Raw genomic sequence first — 24,206 nt, 5'->3', positions numbered from 1 at the left:
CAAGATTGTGGGCCATGTGCCATGTACCGGTGAGTAGCAGCCCAATTCGAGCACTGAACAGAAGGCCAGAGATGATAAGCCTATCAATATACTTTACGCTATGCTATTAAATACAACTTTTTGACAAAATTTACAAAGGGACTATTACAGGACTTTTGTTTTGTCATTATGTACTTTCCATGAGAGTCACGTCCCACACGTTCCCTTTCTGTGACTCAGTGTTTAGTGAGTAGGGACGACACCAGCTCATTTGATTGGAAAGCAGAATACATTTTTTTGATTCATTTATTTACTAGAAGCATTCGCACTGCAGTGGCAATAGTTTGTTTTGAAATTATTACACTATTATCAGATATGACAGAGGCTGGCATCAATCACAGCCGTTCACATTTCCTCTCTTCTAATCTTCTTTCAAGGTAATGCTCTCCTGTGTACAACAGACTGGTTTGTAATGGGAATTCAAGACTGGCTTCTCAATAGGAAAACATTTTTTTTATTTTGACATGGACTGTGTGAAATCTGCTCGAGTATTCTGATGATTAGTAATGTGGCTGTTTTGCATCCTGCTGCTTGGGGCACAAAATCACAGACGTGTAAATAGTAAGTCGTTTTCTGTCCCTTGACATTTGTGTGACTTCATACTGCAAATTATAAAGACAAAACAACAACAACTTCAACGTTACCCCCTCAATTTTAAGGCTGCAGATGAAAGGCCTGCCTGTACCGCCACCCATCGAGATTTGATCAAACCAGTAATCCCCGACGCCCAAATGACTCCCACACCTTTTCTTCTTCGTGGTTCGTCACCAACATTTCTAAATCTCACCGCAGTTGTTATAAGGTGTCGAACATATTTGGATTCCACTTCGAAAAGCACTCTGAGTTGCAAAAGGTTTATCCATCTCTGAGGGAAAAGAAAAAATCAATGTCACATTTCCTATTCTACCTGCTTTGTTGGCACAATATCGGGGGGGCGGCCCCTCCTGTCCTGTGTTGTCTGCTCTCCGTAAATGCTTGTTGGTACACTAAAAACGATCCTGAAAGACTAATTCATCACCAGCTTTGAAACCTGCTGCGATTAACTACACACAAGGGAGCCTCATTGATAAGGCACAGCCAGCTCTCCTCCTGCCTCATGCCAATGGTCTAGTCAAAAGCACCTTTGTGAGTCGCCACAGAGCCTGGTGCCACTTGGATTGAGTCCTCACCATGGCAGTTGAACTCTTTAAACATGATCCGCTCTGCTTTAGATGCTAAGTGGCCACTTCATCTGTGACATACTGTCTTGAAACTCGGCTCTTCCTTTCATCAGTGATGAATCAAGTCAGGGGAGAGGTCAGCGATACGTGATGCACCCCCTTTTTGTTCCACGTACGAAGAATCTGGGAAGGATGATAGATTGGAAGTGAAGCATCTTGTGTAAGTTACTTTAAATATGATAGTGAATGAAAGGGTCGTTGTCGTTCTCTATATCAACCTGCCAACACACATTCCTCGTGCTGCCAAATGTTCTGTTTTAATGATTCATTCAATGCACGTAAAATATATTGGATGTAGTTATTTCAGAGCGTCTGGAGCCACACATCACCGAATGCTGCGTTTTCCCTGGCCAGTCTATACCATCAGTGGAATATAGGCTCCCGTCTCATGGGTCATTTGCTTTTCAATTTACTCTGATTTGTATTCATGTCATGCTATGGCAAGCTGAACATGTGTTGAAATCCTACGCGCTTCTGCACCTTTTTGCCGGTTGACTGCCTCTGTCAAGTTGTTGGAGAGGTGCAATCATCCACTCATGGAGGCTCTTCAGATCTGATCCTATACGGAGGCTTTTATAAACTCGAACTATGAGTGTTTTTAGCCATCCCAGCGGTGTGGTTTTAGGCACGGCAATGTCTGTCCTACACTGTGGTCCAGATTGAAATATCTGTACAACTACTAGTTGGATTGGCATGAAATGAAATACAGACACTCATTGTCCTCAGAGGATGAGTCCTACCAATGTTTGTGAACCCAGGACTTTTCCTCCAGCACCAACAGCAGGTTTACTTTAATCATCTTGACAATTATTGGATGGATTACCATGAGATTTGGCAGACATTTATACAACCTAGAAGAAAAATTCTAATGACTGACATCTAGCTCCACCAATAGGTTAGAATTTTAATTTGTCCACAACTTTGGTTTGTAGTCAAATGCCTGCAAAACTAATGACGTTTCCCGACGCCTCGCGTTACCGTAGTCCTGGGTGGATGCAATCTGCAACCTCACCGCTAGATGCCACCAAAGCCTACACATTGTGCCTTTGAATACAGCCTCACTAAGCCACTCGCGTGGTTCGTTTTTCTCTGACTTGCTCAGCTGAACACGTCCTTGTATGACTCCTAAAAGCGATGATGGGTAGTAGGAAGTACTGGTGTGTCTTCAAAGGTTTCCATGTAAGAAGAACAGATCGAGGACAGATCGTTTTTCTTTTCGTCCACATGTACGTGTGCTTGTGATGAAGACACGCAAAGAGAATGTAAGCATGAATCAGAGAATCTGAGACCAATAAACAGAGAGAGAATCTAATAGGTTGATCAGTGACACATGTTTATATACCCAATAAAGTGCTGCAAGCAGATCCTTTTGCTAAGCTACTTCTGAGCTCACACGTCACCTCGGAACTCAGAGACAGGAGTTTGACGAGTTTGACGCTCCAAAGAGCAGGTGACAGTTTAACCTTCTGATGTCAAAAAACGAGGGCTTGGTGCGGATGTTTGACAGGTGTGATCTTTTCGTCTTGTTATTACATTTGACATGTTTTGATATTTTCTGGAAAAAGAAAACACTAGGGGATAAATAGGCTACATTTCCCCAAGATTAGAACCAGTTTACATCCATCTATGTCCTGTTATTTCAAGACCGTTGCATTGGTTTCCCAATTTCCTGCCATGTTGTTTTTATTTACACAAAAGCAAAGCATTTCATGTTTGTATAAGAAGAGTGGAGTATTTTTGCTGTGGTCCACTAACTGCACAATAGGCCAAACAACTGGCAGTTTGGGGATTTTTCTAGGTCTTGACCATTAAATGATTTAGGGGGGAACAAAATTGTGAAAGCGCAAGTATGTAACTACTTTGTTTCCCACCTGATTTTGGAATCATCTGTAAAATCCTGATGCATGGACACCTGGTAAACACCTCATATGTCCTTAGGGGTCTCAGGCTATGTTGTTGATTTTTTTTTTGTGTGTTGAAATGGATATCTCAGTTTCTTTTATTTGTAGGAATGCATTCAAATCTCAGAATGAGTAGTATTTTAAGAGGTAGCGATGCTTTTCGATTCCGGGCAATGAACCCGAGTATTGCGTTGAATAACTGGCACTTTCTCCACATTGTTGTTACAAAATGAGTTTCTTCAGCCAAGCATGTAGGGATGCCACAGACAAAAAACAGATATAGCACGGCAAATTGCACTTTTAATGCTCAAGCTAGATAAGCTCTTGGTGAGTTGTTGTGTTGAGGTGAATGGAAAATAAAACCTTTTAAAATTTGCCTGAGCCCTTTTTCCATTTTGCCAAGGGGATTGAGGACTTCTTCAGGCTATGCTCAGTTACCCAGGATGGTTATAAATGGTCAAACAATTTAACTCTCTTAATAAAGCAAGCACATTTTACTGCATGTTGTTGAAAGCTGCACTGAGCAATTTTGCACACTTTAGGCTGCAAATGACAGTCCATGCCGCTTTTAAGAAACTCAACCTTGAAAATCATCTTTACATAATTTCAATTAACTGCACATGGCTGACTCGTAAATTTTTCCACAAAAGCCCTCCAATGACGGCTTTAGATTTTGGCTAGTTGAGTTAACCTCAAAGGACATAATTACATTTAAAAAAATGTTTTTAATTGAGACACTATTGTTAGCAATATCTGTATTTATTCAATTTTGCCGCCAAAATGAATGGCTTAGAGCAGGAGTATTCAATTAAAATTCCAAAAGGTCCAGATTGAGAAAATCTCCTCGGGCAAAGGTCCGGAACATTACAATAATATCTAACTTGCGCTATTTAGTGCCATATATATATATATATATATATATATATTCAAGAAGTCTAGTAGTAGTAACGTCTCTGTGTAGTCAACAACTGTTAAATGAAATAAAGAAAGTACACATCAATTATATTTTAACAATTTTCAAATTGAACTGGATGGATTATAAATAATACATAGAAATACATAAATAAATGTTCTTCTCATTTCAAGTAAAATAAGGGCTGGATTAAAGAATACTGACATAACTGAAAACTTTCAAAAAATGTGCATCTTAAGAGGAAATGGTGCATAGTTACAAAATCACTTCACCTCAGGTTGATAGCAGACCACCTCAAGGTGTCACTAAGAGAGAACCAGGACATTCTGATGTAGCATTTCAAAATGAAAGCCCTTTATCAGTTGGAATATCGATAAATTATTCCAGTAATTGCATTCAGCTCAACATTTGTTTACTGTCAACCATTTTTTTAATAATGGAGGATAACGTTTCCAATAATAAATACTGAATCACTGGAGTTTAAATGGAGCAGTTATTTTATGGAAATTCCTCAATTCATTTTTAAGCTCATTACATGTAACTACAGTTGAAATAATTAGTTGATACAAAAAAAATGTCCTACTATATTGATAAAAGTGTAATTCCATGTCATTGAATGTAAAACAAAAATCTCCAACAAACCTTACCATCTTTTTGTAAATTAGGATTTAACAGATTACATCCTCCAGCTACCACTTGGCTGAATGTACCCATAGCCCGAAAAAACTGACACGTTTTTGTTTTCATAAATTAACTTTTCGTATGAACTTGTATCACCCAGACATAAGCCCAACCCCTGAGGCATGGACACCTAGTAAACACCCTGACACATCCCTAGGGGTCTCATGCCTGTCTAAGAAGAGAATGGTATTTGAGAAGCTATAATATATTGTTTTGGATACGTTGTAGCCTTTTCAATTGTTTACTGGCTATGTTGTTTGATTTCTGATTGTACGAAATGCAGAAGTGGATATCTCAGTTTTTTATTTGAAGGGATACGTTACAATCTCAGAATGAGTGCTATTTTAAAGAGGTAGTGATGCCTTTCGATTAAGGGCAACAAACCAGAGTATTGTATTGAGTATTCCAACAGCCTCTTATAGACAGTAATGTCGGCCCGGGTTTGCCGGTGATCCAGCTGGTCTCAGAGGGTTAATTAAGCCTTTTGCACAATGACCAAACTCTGCTTCTCAATTGTGAGGATTTTCTGCTTTGCTTTGCCGTATGTGATGGAAATCTGAATGTTTGGGTTTGGACGTACTGTGTAAATCCATGAAAAATTCCATTGCGTGATAAATAAAAGCCAGAGCCACAGATGCCTGTAGGGTGCTGGTGTTGCTGACAGGACTGTTGTGCACACAGGAGGTTCTTGTTCTCGCAGTCCTGGCCCACGAACTGCTTGGCATCTGCTGAAATGGCGCAGTCTGCTTGACCTGTGAACCTCTTCCCTCCCTCTCTCTTCGCCGTCTCTCAGAGCGCCGCTGGGGGGCGGTAACAGGGGACCTCTCCTCCCTTGCTCTCTGAGCCTGTTTGACACACGCATTCACATATTTTGAGAGATCCCGTTTAACATGCAAATGAGACGGCCCCAGATCCTGCATGCTGAATGGGCTTATACTCAGCTCACTCTGAGAGCAGTTTTCAGGTTCAGGATTAGGCCTGCAAGTGGGACAGAGTGAACTGTGTGAATGTACTCATTGTGGGTGTGATGACACTTGGAGGAAGCGTAGGTGAGATTTTGAGATCTGCATTATACTTTTCCGAGAGAAGAAAAAAAAAAAAAAAGGTTATGCGGGGTGACACTAGTTTCTGCCTGAACTGTGCGAAAGTTCTGGATGGAGAGATTTTACTGACGTGTTTCCACAAAGTATTGTTCTTTTAGACACTGTACTTATGTCCCATTTTTCTGACTGACCACGCTGACTCGACTGACCGAAGCTCTCAGCTGCGGGAATGCTGCTGGTCCAAGTTCTGACTGATACAGCTCATGTTGAATGACATCTTGTTACTGTGTCAATGCAGCAGACATAGTAATGCTGTGTTGTGTAACTTTAAGCTGCAGTTAGTAACCTCAAACTGTAACTCTGCTTCTACGTAGTGCTTCTAATTGCAAGATTCTACTGCGCCCGAAGAAAACCAACCAATCAGAGGCAAGGAGTCTCTAATGCAGTGTCAATCACTGCTTGTGAAGCTTGTGAACTCTGTCAAACTAGGCACCGCCTTGAATGTTTTCAGAAACATTTTAGTGTACGCTTTAGCTGGAAAGTGAGAACGTTTGCTTCGGTCAGTGAGCGGATTTGGCTCTATTATTTTTCAACATGGCAGCCACAAACTTTCTCATTTTACAGCAAAACAGTAAACTAAAATATGATTCTGAAAACATAGTAATTGGTTTTTTTTGTCTCATGCACTACTGTCAAGTTATAGTGATAATTTAAACAAATATGTCATTTCTATTAAAGTCACTGATTAGCTTCAACATATTTCTTTCATTGGCTTATTAGGTTTCTTCCCAGGAAGATGTAGTTGTAAACAACGTGACAGACAGACTGACTGCTGCTGTCTGTGTTTGAGTTTTTGGGGACTGACGGTACTGTAAGCATGAAATTGGCTCTGTGGCAGGACGGCCTGTCTAATTGTAAATCAGAGGTATTTTCCATCATGACCTCGAAGCCTGAGAAGAGATTATAAATACAGGAGTGCGTGTGGTGTTATTGTTATTATTAACTTTGTAATATTTCTCTCCATGTCTCATACACTTTCCATGCTAATCATGTACAAAGCACATATCGTTCCTTCCCAAGTAATGAGTTCATGCGAACAAATGTTTATTCCTGCTGTTCAAAGGCAAATCCATGTGTGTGGTCTGAGAGTAGCATTATTTCTCACGACTTATTCATATAATGTTCATATAAGTGGATGTATGGTGAAAATAGATGTTTCCATTCACCTCTGTTTCACAAACAAACTGTGATAATAGGCTCGTTGGAGATGAGCCAGTCCTGCGCAGAATCGATCACCAGCGATCGGCGCACAATGCATGCCGGTTAGATTCGTGTCCGACTTGATCCCGACTTGACGTCACGAACACGTGGGCAACGATGACCTCATGAGAGTGCGGCGGCCGCAGTTGTTAGAGCCAGATGCCGCAGTTGCTCTCCACCGGCTGCATGACCCAAAGCATGATGGGAAACGCCTGGCTGTCGCCGGATCAAAGAGCTGATTGGTTTTTAGATTTGACAACAAACATCACATTTTGTAGAAAATCCTATTTTTCCTGTGTTATTGTAATATTTAATGCTCGATTGGTGGCTGTTAGTCTCATGTTGTGCAATGAAGGTTTAAACTAAAACATATCTTGTGTGATTGATAATAATAATACTGGGTGACTGTGGCTAAGTGGAGAGCAGGGCTGTCCTTCAATCAGAGGATCGGCGGTTCAATCCCCGGCTCCGCTAGTCTCATGTCAATGTGTCCTTGAGCAAGACACTTAACCCCAAATTGCTCCTGTAGCTGTGCCTACGGTGTGTAGATAGATACTGAATTGTAAGTCGCTTTGGATAAAAGTGTCTGCTAAATGACTGTAATGTAATAATAAAGATTATTTATACAACACATATCTATATATAAAACAAGCATCAAAGTGTTTCACAGTTCACTAACTGCTATTCACAATCAAACAACTTAGCTGGTGTCATTTAAGACGCAGCACTGTTGAGTTTTGCACAATAGTTCCCCTGTTAAACCCAGTTTCCACTGCTGACTGAGGTTTGTTCCGATGGTCGGGTTTGTGGCAGAGTTGGGCTGCTGTTAGCGCCACAGTCCTAATGTAGTCCTGACTGAAGGATGTGGTTGAGGCGTAATACACAAGCTTGTTAGTGTGAGCTTTTTCAACAACTTCCCTGTCCCTCGCGGGAAATCAGTGCACCGTGATAATCCCTTAAATTGACTTGACTCAAGACTCGGTTTCTCCTGACTCAAGATAACTGTTAACCTGTGAAACCAATGTGCATACATGTTCCCATCTACTACTGCTGCATAGGCTCACTTTTTAATATGGATGCAAATTCCTTTTAGCTGCTTAGTATGCTCAGTGCATTCATAGCGATGTGATTTATAGGTCTGTGTCATCATACAAACAACACAAGATGTATTGAACTCTGAGGCATCATCAGCTCAACTCAATGTGAGTCCCAGTGAGTGAGTCCCAGTCGTGTTTTTTACTGTTTTTGTATTAGAAATGGCACACAACACGTATAACCAGCATATAAAATCTTTTAGTGGCCCTGCATGTTCAAGAAAATCCTAAATCATTGTTGTTTTTTCTTCGCTACATACCTTTTTTTTCTTTATAAGCAGGTACAATGCAGCAAATCTGTGATGATTTTCCTTTATGTATATCAGTCAGGTCGTCAACCTGGACAATTTTTGCAACAAACAAACTGCAGCTGCTGTTAATTAACTGTTTGGATCTGTGTGTTTTTTATTTGCCGTATTACTTTGTCCAAACACGTTGTTCTCATTAGGGCTCACTTCTGTTTTAAATCTGGTATTTTATTTAGTTTTTTATGGTAAATACTAGTTAGGCCAACATTTTCTTTTACAATACAATTCTGTTGTGTTTTATCTGATAAAGCAACTATTTTCCTTTATGATATTGGTGATATTGAGCATTATACAGATGACCATAATACTGAAAAATAGCAGTATCTTTCTACTGCACAAAAACAAATCACATATCAATCAATTAAATATGATCACTCTACTTAGTGTTGAACTTATCCACGCTTGTGTTTGGCATTTCAATAGATCGTAACAGGTTCCAACAAGAGGACATTGCCATTACATGTTTTGCTTTGCTATGAAATATGAACTTTAAAGTGTCACTTTGTGCATATGTGGCAAGTTTGAAAAGTTAATAATTATACACCACAAGAATCTTTAATCATATAGTTTTGAACACAGGTTGTTGAGTGATGAGGCCATGCAGTCATCAAGATGTTTTTGGCACATGACAATAAGATAGCGGCGAATAAATGATCATGTTAACAAAGACAGAGAGACACAACACTCACAATTTGATAGTATTTCAGTTTTCTTTTTGAAATGTCTCTCCTTTTCTTGTTTAAGAGCTAATAAACCCTTTTATATTTCACCATATTCCATGCTAATTGCCACTTTTGCACACTAATTCTGAATCAAAAGTCATTTTTCTAACACGTCAACAGGTGCCAAACATACTTGTCGTTCTTGCATGCTACTACTGTATGCAGATGTCTAGACCAGCCAGTGAGCTGTATGAAGTGAGTTGATCAGTAACAGCTGTGTGAATGTTCTCTCAGTGCTGCGCTACCCTGTTGAACAAATGTTGGATCCTGAAGGCTTTGATAGAAACATAGTAGCGTCACAGCAGGCCAACATAATGCTGGGTGACGCACCAGTATGACTGAGGGCTTTCACATTGAGAAGTTCGGATGGACCAAGCGGGTCAATGTAATGTCAGTCCGCCTCGAGGCTCACAGGTCTGTTGTTTCTTGCAGAGGTCATGAGTGGCTTCTGGCTTCTATTAGGTATTTCCTGTTCAACAGCCTGACCTGCTGTAACCCCACTTTGTGATTTTTTTTTTCTCACTCCCTCACACACCGAGAGCTGCAGGGCCGGGGCTTCAGAGATCATCTTGTCCTGCATGAGCAAGACATACAGCGGACCAGCATGGCTGTATTAGACAAGCAGAGTAAAGCCACTGCGGCATATCCGATCCATCCAGAAGGCCATATGTTCTGAGATGCAAGTGCATTTGCTATAGCTTGTAATCTTATTTCTCTGGTTGTGCTCTCTGCATCATGATCAATTATTTATGGAGCGAAAGTTCCCAGTAATTGATGTAAGTTGTACTGTATGCCGGTCATGCGAGTGCTGAAAGCTGCCAAATGCTATGACTATTGCCGTCTGGGGAAAAGTACCCGGTGCCTGCCGACAGACCCATCTCTCCCATCTTGGAGGGCAGAGTATGAAAAAGAAATGGCTGTGTTATGCATGAGATCAGGTCCCCCGTACAGCAGCTCTTTGTGCGATCGTACTTGACGATCTGACCAGGATGCCTGCCGGGGAGAATATAAATAGAGTTTTATCTCGCCTGATTCAGTCTTCCTGTTTGGAACGTGGACTACACCCGAAGCTACAGAGCTGTCTAGGTCAGTCCGGCCGCCCTGCAGTCCTTTCTCAGGGTGAATGCTGGCAGACATGCTGGCAGGCTAGGGAGCACACAGAGATTCAGGCATGCTTGGATGCAGATAGTTTGGCAAAGCAGGGGAGAAGACAGTCAGGCAGATCCTCTGTTGTGACCACAAGACCGCATTACACAATGACCAGATTTACTCTAATTGTATGCACTTGTAGGCAGCTAAATGGAAGCCATGTTTCCCTCTGGTTACAATTTTACTGTAGATATCACTATTACCATTTGGCTTGATCAATGTATTTGTTAGGACTGCAACCAGGCGTTCAAGCAACTAATTGTAATTTTCCTTATTGATGAATCTGCTGATTTCTTTTCTTGATTATTTGATTTATTTTGTCTATAAAATGTTAGTTACAATAGGAATAAAGGCCCATCACAATACCTAAATCACATAAATGCAATCAAATGTCCTATCCAAACACAAAATAGTTTTGTGTTTGTGCTTTAGAAATGATTTCAATGATTTAATAGATCATCAAAATCATCATACTACTTTATTTTGAAGTTTTAGTTCCTTGTTTACATGTTGCTGTGTTTGGATAGAAATGTGATATGATATTCAGATTCATACTCTATTCTTTATGTAGCCTAAGTGTTGTGAAATCTTGCTGCCAAACTCCAGTGTCACAGAGAAATGGAAAAATAAAAGATTGATGGACATAGCCTTAAAACGAGGTGGGCTCCAAGGATCTAGTGGATGGAGAAAGGAGAGGCAAGAAGGGAGAGGCCGTACTAAGAATACATTGAAAGAGCTTCTCACGCTCTTGCCTTCATCACAAGCAGCTGAACCCTCGAGGGAATATCCCACAGTCCTGCCTACTGTACCCATTTATACTGAGAGCTAGGGGATCCAACTTTCCTCCAGAGAGCTGGTAGTATTATGAAATAAATCCAACTTTACAAGCATCCATGTCAAACTCAATGGTCATTCTTATCACACTGTGAATGCCAAACTTGCACCAAGTGAACATGTTGTTTTCCTTTTGGTACTTCAAGCTTTAATCTCAGATATTCAACAAAGATGTCTTTTTAAAAGTGAAAATATCAGCGTGGCGGAGTGTATTGAAGAGTGAAGTTTCGTAATTCATTCAGATCTTTAATCAAATTTCGCTCCGCAGCCCCTCATCAAATAGGCTCACAGATTCTAGATTGGATGTTGTTCTCAAAGGTCTGCTAAGTACAGGCTCCAAAAACAAAAGCAGTCTGGCGTAATTCCCTCATTGTTCTTTGAGTAAAAGAAAACATTTTTCTTTTTAATCACACATGGAAGATTGAAGATGTTGATAGGAAATGTTAGTCCCCAGCCTTATTATTTGTACCGCACAACATTGTAGTTCTGAAGCCACAACGGAAAATTAAAGCAAATGATTTGTTGACTTTGCTAACATTTCCTCCTTTGTTTCATTCTTCCCCTGCCTTTGCCCTGATAGTTAACTTACCTCTTTCATCCTATTCTCCCCTCGTCTTCCTCTTTATTCTATATTCTGTCCTTCCATAATTCTTTCCAGTCATCTGTCTCATAGCAGATCTAGACGGCATAATGTCAAGTGGAGCACCTAGCCTGACTTTGTGGTGGTGTGCCAGCCTGACCAGAAATTCAATGAGTGCTGGAAGTGGAAAAGCCTGCAGGTTGTAGACACGGTCTGCGCCGCCAGAGGCCACAGGTTCTGGTTTTGGACTCGTTTGTTGCAGAGTTCCACATGAAAGCAGACTGAATGTCTGGTGCAGACCCCGTCACAGCACACACAGTGGCCTGTGGTTTAGTGTGAGATCATAGGACAGAATCTGGTCTGGTCTGCACTGTCAACCTGCAGTATCCACATAGACACTTATTCATGAACACAGCTCACTGCTATGCTCATTATAGGTTAAATAATGTATGAAACACGCTGTGATTTTCTCATTTTAGCACATCTGAATTAGTTGTCTGTGACTACGATTATCAGACAGTTGGACTCTTTGATGTTGTGACAGTTAGTCATATCCGTAGTGGTCAGGAATAGCATCATTGGCATGCTCGGCAAGTGCTGCGGCATGGTCTATAATTTTCCTGACAGTTCAGTGCATACTGTCATCTCCAATGGCAAAGATTTGTCCAGATGCTACATTTGTGGTCAGTGGTAATGGCCCTGTCTCATGAGTAAAGAGGCTGTGTAATAGTCCTCTGGCCTTGTGTGTCATTGGTTGTTATTTCAGCATTGTGTTCAATGGACATGTTTTTAGCATTTATTTCAACCACTCACAGCTGTTTTGGGGTTGGTGTCGAAAGGACTCGCTATTCCACTCTGGCGCGCTGTCGTTCACAAGCTCACGTAATTTATGCAACACATCAAATAGCTCAGTCATTCTCCAAACATCTACGTTTTAATAGCCCACTTCTTAGCCTTGCGTGCCATTATCTGTGATTTTCTTTTTGACAATTAGCATTTGATTTCATCTCATTAGTCATTCTCAGTCCCTGTATTTCTTCTTCTGTTTGACAGGCTGTCGCAGGCGAACCAGAGAGAGCCCACTGCTGCTGCTTCCAACCACATCTGAGCCGGTGAGAAATTACGCCATGTCCCAGCCCGTGGTTGCAGCCTCAGGATGGCCTAATTCTGTCTTTACCCTATCAAACTACAATCACTGCAGCCACTTTGTTTAACAGGTTTTTTTTGAGAATCAAGAGTCGAGATTAAGGTTGAAGTCAGGATATTAAGATGTATTAAAGAATGAGATAGAATGGGCCAAGTCACACAGCCTTGGTCCTCTATAGTGGGTAGTTGTGGATATTTCCCAGTTTGCTCCAGGGTGTTGTAACAGAAAGGACAATAGATCTGCCAGGAAACACGCTCCTGGGACTAAATCACAGATTGTTCAGGGCTGACTTGCTGCTCTGGAATGGGTGTGCTTCCTGTCCAACTACCTCCAAACCTAGGGGTGGGTGACTACAGGAAATAGCCCCTTACGCATTCACACACACACACACACACACACACACACACACACACACACACACACACACACACACACACACACACACACACACACACACACACTCAGACACAAGCCCTATGCCTTAAATCTTAGGGACATAACCTGCATGACCTCCAGCGATGCCTGGACCAGTAATTATAGGCATTATAGGTTATAGGCATAAATTATTTTGGACAAAAAGGACTGCAGAAACACATGGAAAAGCGGCCAGAATTTCCTCACAGCATGTGGTCACTAAGGTCACACACTAAGTGTCAGCAAGAATACTGAGTGCCAGCAATCATTTGCCTCCTTCTTTAAGTATGCATCTTAAAGAGCCATGTTGCTGTTATGTCTGTGTAAGTCATGTCAAAAAAGATGTCATGAAAATGTTATTTTCCTGCTAACTACGGCATCACAACAGTGACTAGTGCAGTCATGTCATATTAAGCTGTCTGGCCAAAGGTAACTGCTTTCTAGTATTCCGAATAGCAATACTAGAAAGTACTAGCATGTGTGTAAAGTACTAGTGAAAGTACTAGCATGTGTGTAAAGCATGTGTGCTTTACACACATGCTTTACATACCTGTCAACATTTACCCATTAACACACAGATTCATTCACTGTACACACATACGTGTCAGAGGCTGCCATACAAGATGCCACCTGCTCATTAGATTCTAATTGTATCCTTCACACAATGATGACGCAGCCTTTGGAAGCAATTTGGGGTTTGATGTCTTGACTTAGGATACTTCGACATGCGAACTGGACATCGATCAGAACCGCCAATCCTCCGGTTAGTGGAAGACCCGCTCTACCTCTGAGCCACAGTCGCCTCGGTGCAGTTCAGCTCTAAGCTATATCGTGCTTGCAGGGACACATTCTTGAGTCTGTTTGGCAGTTCACATCAGCAATACAGATAGAAAACTGCAGGAGAGACAGGGTTTCGATCCAGCCCAGCAGCAGTCATTTTGTAAGTTATCTTCACATTGAGCTGGCCCCGAACTTAAGCTGAGACAAAAATACCCGGTAGACCATAGCAAACATCAATTAGGCTACGCAACACTGTGCAACCCCTGATATTAGAAACACGTCAATGTAATACATTCCAATGCAAATAATCCACCGAAATATACCTTATTGTAGGACTGGTGTATTGCACAGCGTTACATCGTGCAGGTGCTTCTATTTTCCTGGTGAATCAGAGCAGATTCACTCTTGAATTATGAAGGCTCAAGAGGGGAAATTACATCAGCGGCCGACCTCTGTCATACTGCGATCCTGAGGCTGAATAAGGTATGCTGACATGCATAAGGCAGCACTCTGGGTCATGACTATCCATGTAGAATAGGCACCACCAGGTGCCAGGCAGCACAGAGTGTGAAAGCTTTGCTGCTGCTTTTCATTCTGGGTCACGCTGTTCAGGACGAAGTACCCTGTCGGCAGAAAGCAGCAGTGAAGTCTCTAAGGGTCCTTTTGCTCCAAAAAACTCTGTGTTCCTCAAATGTTCTGACCTCGGGTCAAATACTTTGATTGTTAGCAGGCACAGTGGCTTCAGCTCCACTTGGTCAGTGATGTTATTGGACTGTGCAGTGTCTTAGCGACCTCTGGCAGGCACTGTGGGTTCTGCAGTCAGAAGCATGCGACCTGTTAATGTCCAGGTGAATTGTTTTAGCTGTTTCTAAGGGAGGCATAAAGCTGCATCACAGTGCAGAGAAAAGCTTCATAGACAGTTGCAACTGCAGAATTTCTCTTTTCTATTTCAATCCAATGGCAGGAACATCTGGGCCCTCAGCTAGCTCTGAGTAATAAAGGAAGTGGTCCATGGAAACAGGATGGTCTGGACACGCTTTTTTTGGAGGGGAAAAAAGGCAAATAATAGCCCACTTTGTCTATAAACCCCTGCGGCAGGGTAGATGTTCGGCTTCAGCAGAAGCTTTTTTTGTCACGCTTATTCACTTTGCTTTTTAAATTCTGCTCACCCTTTTCTCCTGTAGAGGGGTCCAACAAGGACAAGAGTTAGTAGTCTGGTCTTTACATTCAGGCTGAATTTCTTCTCTCTGCTGTTGCAAATTGCCTCACTTTCTCTACTGGTTCTAACAAGGGTAATCCTTTTTTATCTCATTCTGCCAATTCCTTGCTTTACTGAAACTACTTCTGATACTTTAGCGGGAATCTAAATTGTACATCTTCAATGGTGTGCAGGCAGGTGTTAATAGGCTACTGCCAGCTGGCGTGATCGTGTGTTTCTTTATGTCAAAGGCTCCTTGTGGTTCTGCTCTGCTTGCAGCTCAGGTTTCATTTTGTGCCGTTCACAAGCGGGACTTCGAACACATGTTTTCCCATAGCTGGGAACTGACAGTCAATGAGGATTGAAAAATGTATTGAGTTTAGTGAAAGTTTAGCTTGTCGCCCTGACAGTATGGATTAGTGTATTAGTAATTTATGGGAGGGTTTTCTGAATGGAAATCAATTGGCAATGAGTGACTAAATAATTTGTAAAGAACTCTGATCTGTACCTCATCGATCTTTTGCCTCTATTGCATCTGGTTCAGCTGCTCTTTGTGAGCTTCAGTTGTTCAGTTCTTTGTTCTAACATTTTCGCTTAAGTCGAAAGTGCAGCTGAACCTTGTGAAGGACATTGATTATAACAGAACTAAAGGCAGCTGTCCTGAGCTGTCTCACCACAGTGGTGTAAAAAGCTCATAACTGCTGGTTTCCATGTCTTTTGTTTTATTCCAACATGAGCCGAGTGTTGTATTTTTCAGTCTGTGACGTTTGGTTTGGATGTTTTTTTGGCTCTCAGTTTGAGGAATGACAGGTTCAGCTGAAATGTGTGAAAGTGTTGTGGGGTTTCAGGTCAACACCGCTCGGGTACCCAGTAAAGCCTGGAAGGGTGAAGTGAGGGAAAGGGAGGATGAAGGAAGCAGAGGTTGAAGGAGAGGGAAAAGGGCACTTTATTTCACTGCCCCAGTTATGTTCTTTCTGTAAAAACATCAAGGTGTTGCTTCACTGCGCTTCACAGCACGGCTCCCCAGCCTCCGTGTTTGATGGCTTTGTTAGCAGACCACAACACAACACCCTCGCTATGGTAGGGTCAAATGGGTTCAAATGGGATTCTGGACTTCAATCAAGCTGTAAGGGATACAGCTGGATGTTGACTTGCCTTTATAGGAAGGTGTTTTTGTTTTGTTGTACAAAAAACTCATCTCTTTATCACAAAGCCTGTTTGTAATATTGGAGATTGATCTTTTTGAAATCCATTTGAGTTGGCGGTACATGTTATTTTTGGCAGCATGGAGCACATACACACTGAGCATGTCGACCTTGAATAAACAGTTGTGTCTTTATTTTGTTTTGTTTTTCCATTTTGATTAATTTGACAAATGTAACATGTCTCTTTTGCATTAATAAGGATTTCAGACATAAAGAAATAACATTTAGTTTGTGATCTGCTCAAAAAGTGTGTAAACATTACAAATTCCATTGATTTTGTGATGAAAAACAAGCCATCCTACTTCTTTTACTCTACATTGTGGTTGGTTTTAAGACATCAAGAGCATCAATCTGGGTCAAAGCTTCTTTGACTGTTAACATTTCCTAGTTTTAAGACTTCTCAGTGTCCCATCTGCACGCCTTCCAGATGATGCTAGAATGTAAGTAAGTTATAATTCCACATCTTCCAGCTTGCCTAATGAGCTCTCAGAATGGACACAGTTGAGCAGGTATTAATCTCCCACGACTGCTCCGGCCAATTTTGGATTCATCAAATCCCTGATTATCTTCATCTTGCTCTGCAGCAGAAAGGCTTTCCCCTTGAAGTGCCCTCATGCTTTGACTCCAAAGTGTGTTTGGGTTTTTACGTGTTTCAAAAGCCATTTAGGGGGAGATTTAAGACCTAAAGCAGGAGCAATAAAATATAATATATTGAATGTGAAGAAATCAATGCATTGTATTAAGCTTGTGGCCGCTGCTTGTAGATGAGTGCTGAGCTATACTTTACATTTTCCAAAACTTTTTTAAACTGTGCCTCAACTCGCTTGCATGAACTCACTGCAGCACCAGCGAGCCCACATTGTAATGACTGGGCCTCATTCATTCAGCTAAAAGTGGCACCTCATCCAACCTTTCTCTCGCTGCTTGTGTGCCAGTTGTGGTTGTTCAACATTTAGGCTCGGTCTCCTGTGAGGACCCGGATAGCATATAAAGCCCCCAGAGCTGAGTGACGTGTTAGTGGCTAGCAGAGAACCTCTTAACAATGCCTGTGAGCATTTCTCTCCCGCTCTCTCTCTCTCTTTCTCTGTCTCCATCTCTATGTGTGAGAGAGGGAGGGAGGATTAATATTCATGCTGACTGTGTCACAGAGCCTCCTGCACACTGCCTGTCACAGGTTACTATTGTAAGTTACTATGGTAGGTTACTATGTATTATAGTCTGTGCTCACCATGACCTAATGGCTCTACTGGCTAGCACTGTGTGTGTGTGTGTGTGTGTGTGTGTGTGTGTGTGTGTGTGTGTGTGTGTGTGTGTGTGTGTGTGTGTGTGTGTGTGTCATTTGAAAAATCACTGTAACGCTGCCTCAGATCAGCTCTCGAACATAATTACGCTGTCATTTTCTGGCAGCTTTGACAGTAATAGGGCTGCAAGCTGAGTCAACCAGAGTACCATGACAACCTTATCTCACCATATCACGTATCCTGCGGCAGCCATGTTGGCGTGAACCAGTCAAAGGACAATTTAACAGGGCTGATCTGAAAAGATTGTTGGTGGAGCCTTCTTATAATCACATATCTGTAGTAGAGCGACGCGCTGTACACTGTACTCTCTGTGTTGTGTGTATGTCTGTGTTGAGGCATGAATTAGTTCATGTAATGAGAATTGATTACTTTAATATTCCATATTATTAACATATGTTGAAGGAACAACAGTGCTGATGAACACGTTTCCTTGCAGTGTGCGCCATCTAGTGAATTTTGAGCATTATAACATGATTTTTTTTAAACAAATAGTAGACTATACAACTGCTTTTTAGTGTGTGTCTTTTACATGATTCCTGTATGCTTGCAGTTTTTGAAAAGTCCTGCTACACTTCTGATTAAGCTAGCGGTAGCACTGCGCTACCATACAGGCATAATTGGAAAGGTAAGACAGCTTGCAGAGTTAAATAAACTCTTATCTCGCAGTGTCTCTGAAGAAATTCGATTTAAGACGTTATCCAACCCTCAAGGCTCTTACGTTGTGGTTTGAAAATATCTAGTAAAGCACTCACCATCAAACTTCTCACTTCATTTAACAACTCCATGGAAAGGTCGCACTTTCATCCCCCCACTGAATAGAGTGGTTTTTAAGTTCTGCCAGGGCTTTGTGGTAGGTGTAACCCACAAAATCAATAGTGTTCAAATCGAAATGTTCCAAAGGAATCTTTGGAGAGAGACATGGAGACGAAAAAGCGGGAGGAGGGGAAAAAAAGAGAGATACTGAGAGGGATGGAGAGAGTGCAGGAGAAAAAGAGAGAGAGAGTGTGTGTGCGTGTGTGCGTGCGTGCGTGTGTGCGCGTGTGTGTGTGTGTGTGTGTGTGTGTGAGAGAGATTGTTCACTAGTGGATAATTGAAACGCAGGGAGGTGTTGAAATAGGCTGTTCTCCGCGGCCATTTATCCGTATCACCTGAGAGGTACTCGACCAGTGTCAGTAACTTAAAATCAATTTTCCCATCAATTACCTCGAGCACAAATGATCTCTCAGTCATGGCCGGCTGTCATGAGCCCTGTGTTCCTGTCGCCACTAGAGGTCAGTGTGACTCTGAAGTGTGCACATGAGTCAGTGAAGATGTCACGTACTGCTTGGATGGGTAGGAGGGGAGTTTGCAGCATGCTTTATGGTCGTGTCTGCAGAATGCCTGCCTGGTGCAAATCTTTGGCGGTTTTCTCCTTCACACAAAATCTGTCTCTCGTCTATTTCCCCTTCCCTTGCACCGTTTCTTTATCTGTTCATTGCTTTGCATTCCCACCTGCGATGGCTTCAACCTGTTCCTATACAGTTTGCATAAGCTGCCTTCAGAAATCTGTGCTTACTCCTGCGTGTTGCTCAGGCAGAGTGAGCTATAGCTGTTCAAAAGGAATAGCTGATGACTCCGTTGCCCTCATTGACGCGTGTCAGTCTATTTCAGGCTCAAAGACGAAACACTTTCAAACATGGCCAAGTAAGAGCTGATGACCTGCGTGCTGGATCGACCCCTGCGACATCACTCCACCAGTTGGTTTGTCGGGCGAGTGGCATTCAACAGGGCAGGGCCCTTTATCCTCATGCCCACAAACCATCACTGAGCCTTCTGTCACGCTGCTGACAGCACTCCAGCGATGGAGGAGACATACTGGGTTATCAAACATGTGATCCGACCCGATGTGCCACCTGGCCTCCAGCAACTCTCTGCCCATAACAGGAGCCATCCCTCAGGCCCGTCTCCTTATTGATCTCCATTTGGCCGGAGTTCAATCTCCCCTCTCCGTTACCTGCCAAATCAGTCTCAGCCCCCGAGCTCGTCCGCCTCTGACCCCTGCTATCCGGATGAGAGGAGCCGTAATTGGAGGGGAACAAGGTCGAGAAGAGGGGGGGTGGTGGTGGTGGTGGTGGTGGTGGGGGGGGGGGTTCGAGAGACGCCATAGAAGGGGCGAGAATGAACGAGGGAGATACAGAGACGGAGAAAGTGCGAGAGAGCGATTGGGCAGCTGGGTGGAGACGAATAGCATTAACTGGAGTGAGTGCTGAATGCAGGGGCAGGAAGGGCACTGCCAGCCGCGGACGCCTGTGGCCGGCTTTCACATGACTATCCGTATGCCGGGGCGCGAGGGAGTAATAGAATCCCAACATGATGTGCCGGGATGATTGGGTAGGGGGGAAGTAAATTTAGCCACAGAGGCAGGCAGGCAGGCAGGCAGGCGGGCAGGGAGCTCCGCAGGACTGGAGGGGGGGGGGGATGTTCGCCGCTCTGGGGCCTTCTCTGGCTACCCCTCTCTGGTCCTCTCTACCCTTCTGGAAGAGTCACGGAGTGCAGTGCTGCAATCACAATATGAATCACCTCCTTTTCATACCTTTTGCGGGCTCAATGGCCAAATGGTGAGAAGTATCACATTGCAATGTGATGGGGTGGGGGAGATAAGTCAGCCACACTTTATTTCCAGGCTCTGTTAGGGGAGCATCTGTTTGGCTATTGGATTTCAAAAGCAATAGCGCATGTCACAAGCTGATGTTCTATGATGGAATAGATCATAGAATAGTTCTGTCATGATTGATATACAGATGTTGCTCTTCGGTGTTAGTCATTCAGCCATTTAAGCTACAATAAAGCTATGTTTCGCCGCCAAACACCCAGAAGATATGGCGTCTCTCAATGTCAGTGGTTTCGTCCTTAAATGCATCACACATTTCTCCCTCTGCACTACCCGAGCCCTGCTCCCTCCCCACATCCTGTCTCCTTGGTAATACATCCTTAAGCAATAGCAGGTGAAGATCATAGAAGGCGTCATTGACTTTGGAGTGTCGTACAAATATTTTGTTCTGCACTTACATAATGATGATTATGATTACATATCATAATTAGTTCTGAGAGGCTTGCTCCTCACCATTTTTTTTTTTTTATATTATCATCTATCTTCACAGTTTAGCGTTAATTACTTTGCTGAAGATCAAATGGCATAGGACACAATAACATTTCCTACCTTGATAGTTCCTATCACATGAAGCAGGATTTAAACCATTAAAAACATTTATCATTTCTTGCTATTTGCATCATAAAATCATAAAAAAAAGTTTCTCAATTTATAGAACATCTGACCACGGTATAATAAAGTCCTCTGAGCAAATTAGCTTTTGTCAAAACTCAATCCATTTGAGGTCGATCATCCACACGGTATTGTTTTTCACCAGCCATTGGCACTAGCAGACTGTAACGCTTCTTGTATATTATTGCAGGTTCATGGTATAGCCGTGTTATCTCCGAAAAACAAAGACTGCCCATCTGTGCAGTTTGTCGAAAACTATGGCGCAAGTGATTCAGCCGTTCAATGCGGATAGTGCTCGGGCCATAAAAAATATAATTCAATGTTAACCAAATGTTCCCCATTTCTCTGTGTTGTAAGAGCTGAGTATACAGACTATAGAATGACTCGAGGTTTAGATGAACCACTATGCTTGTGTTGTGTGAGTGAATGCAGCCTCAACAGCTTGCTTTATTTCTTTTCCTCGGTTCTTGTTTGTCTTTGGCATGGGTGAGTATTTGCCTCCTTGGCCTGAATCTTGATTTTCAAATCTTCCTGACAGCCCTGAACAGCTAAGCTTGGCTGTTGGCAATCTCATTTTCATTTGAATACTGGAAGATTCTCGTTGGAATTGCGTGATCAAGCTTTTGTTTTAAGTCATTTAATTAAAGTAATGGTTAAGAGAAGAGTAGAAAGTAAACCTGGTTTCCATCTGCTTTTAGTAGTAATACATGCCATCAATTCTTTTCATGGTTGACAGGAAAACAAATTGATGAATTGCATTACTGCTAATCTACAATGTGTTCGCTCACCAGTTGTGTGCTATATTTTTACATGTCATTATATTTGTCTTTAGAACGCATGATCAAAGTAAACTGTTCTTTGGCTTCTTGATAATCCACAACAAAAAAAAGTTACTTCAGTCATAAATCGCATGCTGCATTCTTTAGTGTTAAACACATTTTGACAAACATGAACAATGAATTGAGTGAGAGGAACACATATGGAACAGATATATTTAGAGAGAGTCGCATAGTCTTCACGGAAATATTTGGGACATGTTTGGTGTGTCCAAAGTCTGAAGCCAAATGTTCTGCATTATAAATCATACTCGCATGGAGCATCAAACGGCAAGTATGAAACTAATGTTCTCACCCTTATGGAAATGTTGCTAGGGGCAGACTTGCAAATTATACAGATACTGTATTTTGTAGGCATACTATAATTACTGGCAACACATTTAGTCTCATTGATTTTCTATTACCTCATCCTTTCAGCCTTGGCAGCCCACAGAACAAAAGGTTTTTATTAGTAGTTGAATCGGAGCTTTTAGCTTTTTTTCTAATGCTCCTGGACATTTCTCTCTACTATTCAACGCTGAATCTTTATGCATATGTTTCCAACATTAGCTCTGAACCTACATTTCAAGCTCCTATTATGTTCTTTGAGGTATTTTTAAACCATACTGTATCAAGTCTAATCAACTCTTAAGGACATGTGCTAACATGACCAAACAAGAACACCATCGTGTTATTGATAAGGTTGGGAACGCTTCCTCTTCAAATTGAAACTAGTACAAAACTACAATGCAATTTTCCTGTTGACTCCTGTAACATGTAAGAAAGACAGTATTGTATCTTAGCACTTGAAGCTGGCAGCCCCAGTTGCTTCCATGCAGATCGTAGTGATACCACAAACGTGTGTGTGTGTGTGTGTGTGTGTGTGTGTGTGTGTGGGGGGGGGGCGGCATCTTAGAACCTGTTAAAGCTGCTCATCATCAGCTGCCCCGTTTCTGCTTTTGTTCCTGACATCACACGAGACCTGCCAATGCCTTTAATAACCCATTGTCTAGACTGACTCATCCAGACTCTTGAGCCACAGGTGTGATAGGCTCCTTTTTTAGACGTCTCCAGCTCTCTGCATTGCCTTCCCCCTCGACCCAACTGGTCAGTGCCTGTGTGGTCTGTGGACAGGGGAAATAACCGACAATCAAAACAAACCTACCTTAAATTACAAGCTGAGAAATATATTAAGGTCAATGAACAGGCAAACAAATACTAGAGTGAAAGATTAGTCAAACACTATAGCTAAATAGTGAGGGCATCAATCTTTGACAATTTCTTTTAGATATTTTGGTGTAACCTTTGCTTTTTTTTTTCAGATCAGCAACACAGAAATGCTGTGACTGAAAGTAACCCAGCCAGCATATTGAATTTGTTGTTATTATCAGCTCAAGTGTAAACCTGTTTTACGCAGGGATTTTCATGCAAACCGCCCTCTTATTTTGAACAGTTTGGTGCTCCATCTCTGCCAGGACGTCATTGCCAGACAGTGAATTAATATGCATTAAAGCTTAGCGCTCAGGTGTGGAAGAAGAGACCTGGCATTTTGCGCAGAGCAGCGTGGGGAAAGTGGGCTGTGAGTGATGAGGGATCGGACCGATCCTGACACTTCGAGTCAGCCTTTATTCAATGTGTGCCTTCTGTCATCATGCGCCCGCCACTCCTTTCATCTATGTCACGCGCAGAATGCCATGACTCCGTTAGTGACTCCCACAACAAATACAGATACAGTCCTGCTTCGAAACACGCACATGTTCTGTACTGTGTGTCCTGCTCAGTACAATTGCCCACCATCTGGGGCCACTATTGTCTGACATTTTAATAGCTATTTATAATACCGTGATTTATGCTCGGAGTTCTGTACCGAATTGCCATTCAGGAGATCCTCTAATAGGTTGTTCCTGGCCAAAACGTTAGACCTCTGGGCAGATTTCTTGTCTCCATAAGTCATCTTTGCATTAACTTATTTCTGCTTCTCCATAGCTGCAAGGGGTATTTTTGCCCAAGGCTTTCTTTTTCTGTCACCCTGGAGAATTTGCAATACAAAGACAGAATGACACTTAGCTCAAGAATGAATCTTATCCTATGAGAAAACCAGTCCAACACACACACACACACACACACACACACGCCTATAGTGACCAAGGATAGAGAAGGTGCCGTATTCTTTATAGGTTGTAAAGCCCCTTGAGGCACATTTGTGATTCATGATATTGGATGAAATGAAACTGACTTGACTCACGTACACAAACGTGCACATCTGGGGAAAGAATAGCCACCTCTGCCGCAGACACAAGGTACTGTGTACAGTACTGCATAGCACAGAGTATCTAGATT

At 42.2% G+C, this 24,206-nt stretch overlaps 1 protein-coding gene across 2 annotated transcripts in view; it reads left to right on the top strand.

Moving 5' to 3' along the window:
* tspan9a (tetraspanin 9a) overlaps positions 1 to 24,206 on the top strand; it is a 149,949-nt gene that overhangs the window by 5,021 nt on the left and 120,722 nt on the right. For both annotated transcript variants that reach the window (XM_068722975.1, XM_068722974.1), the window contains exon 2: positions 12,798 to 12,856. The gene's annotated coding sequence lies outside the window, so the exon portion shown is untranslated. The remainder of the gene's footprint in view (positions 1 to 12,797; positions 12,857 to 24,206) is intronic.

This window comes from Cebidichthys violaceus, unplaced genomic scaffold (genome assembly GCF_023349555.1).
Source record: "Cebidichthys violaceus isolate CVI_PGR_0920_01 unplaced genomic scaffold, fCebVio1.0.p SCAF_3, whole genome shotgun sequence".
NCBI classification, from domain to species: domain Eukaryota; kingdom Metazoa; phylum Chordata; class Actinopteri; order Perciformes; family Stichaeidae; genus Cebidichthys; species Cebidichthys violaceus.
The sequence above is the reverse complement of the archived record's forward strand: the minus strand, read 5'-3'. Positions and strand labels throughout refer to the sequence as shown.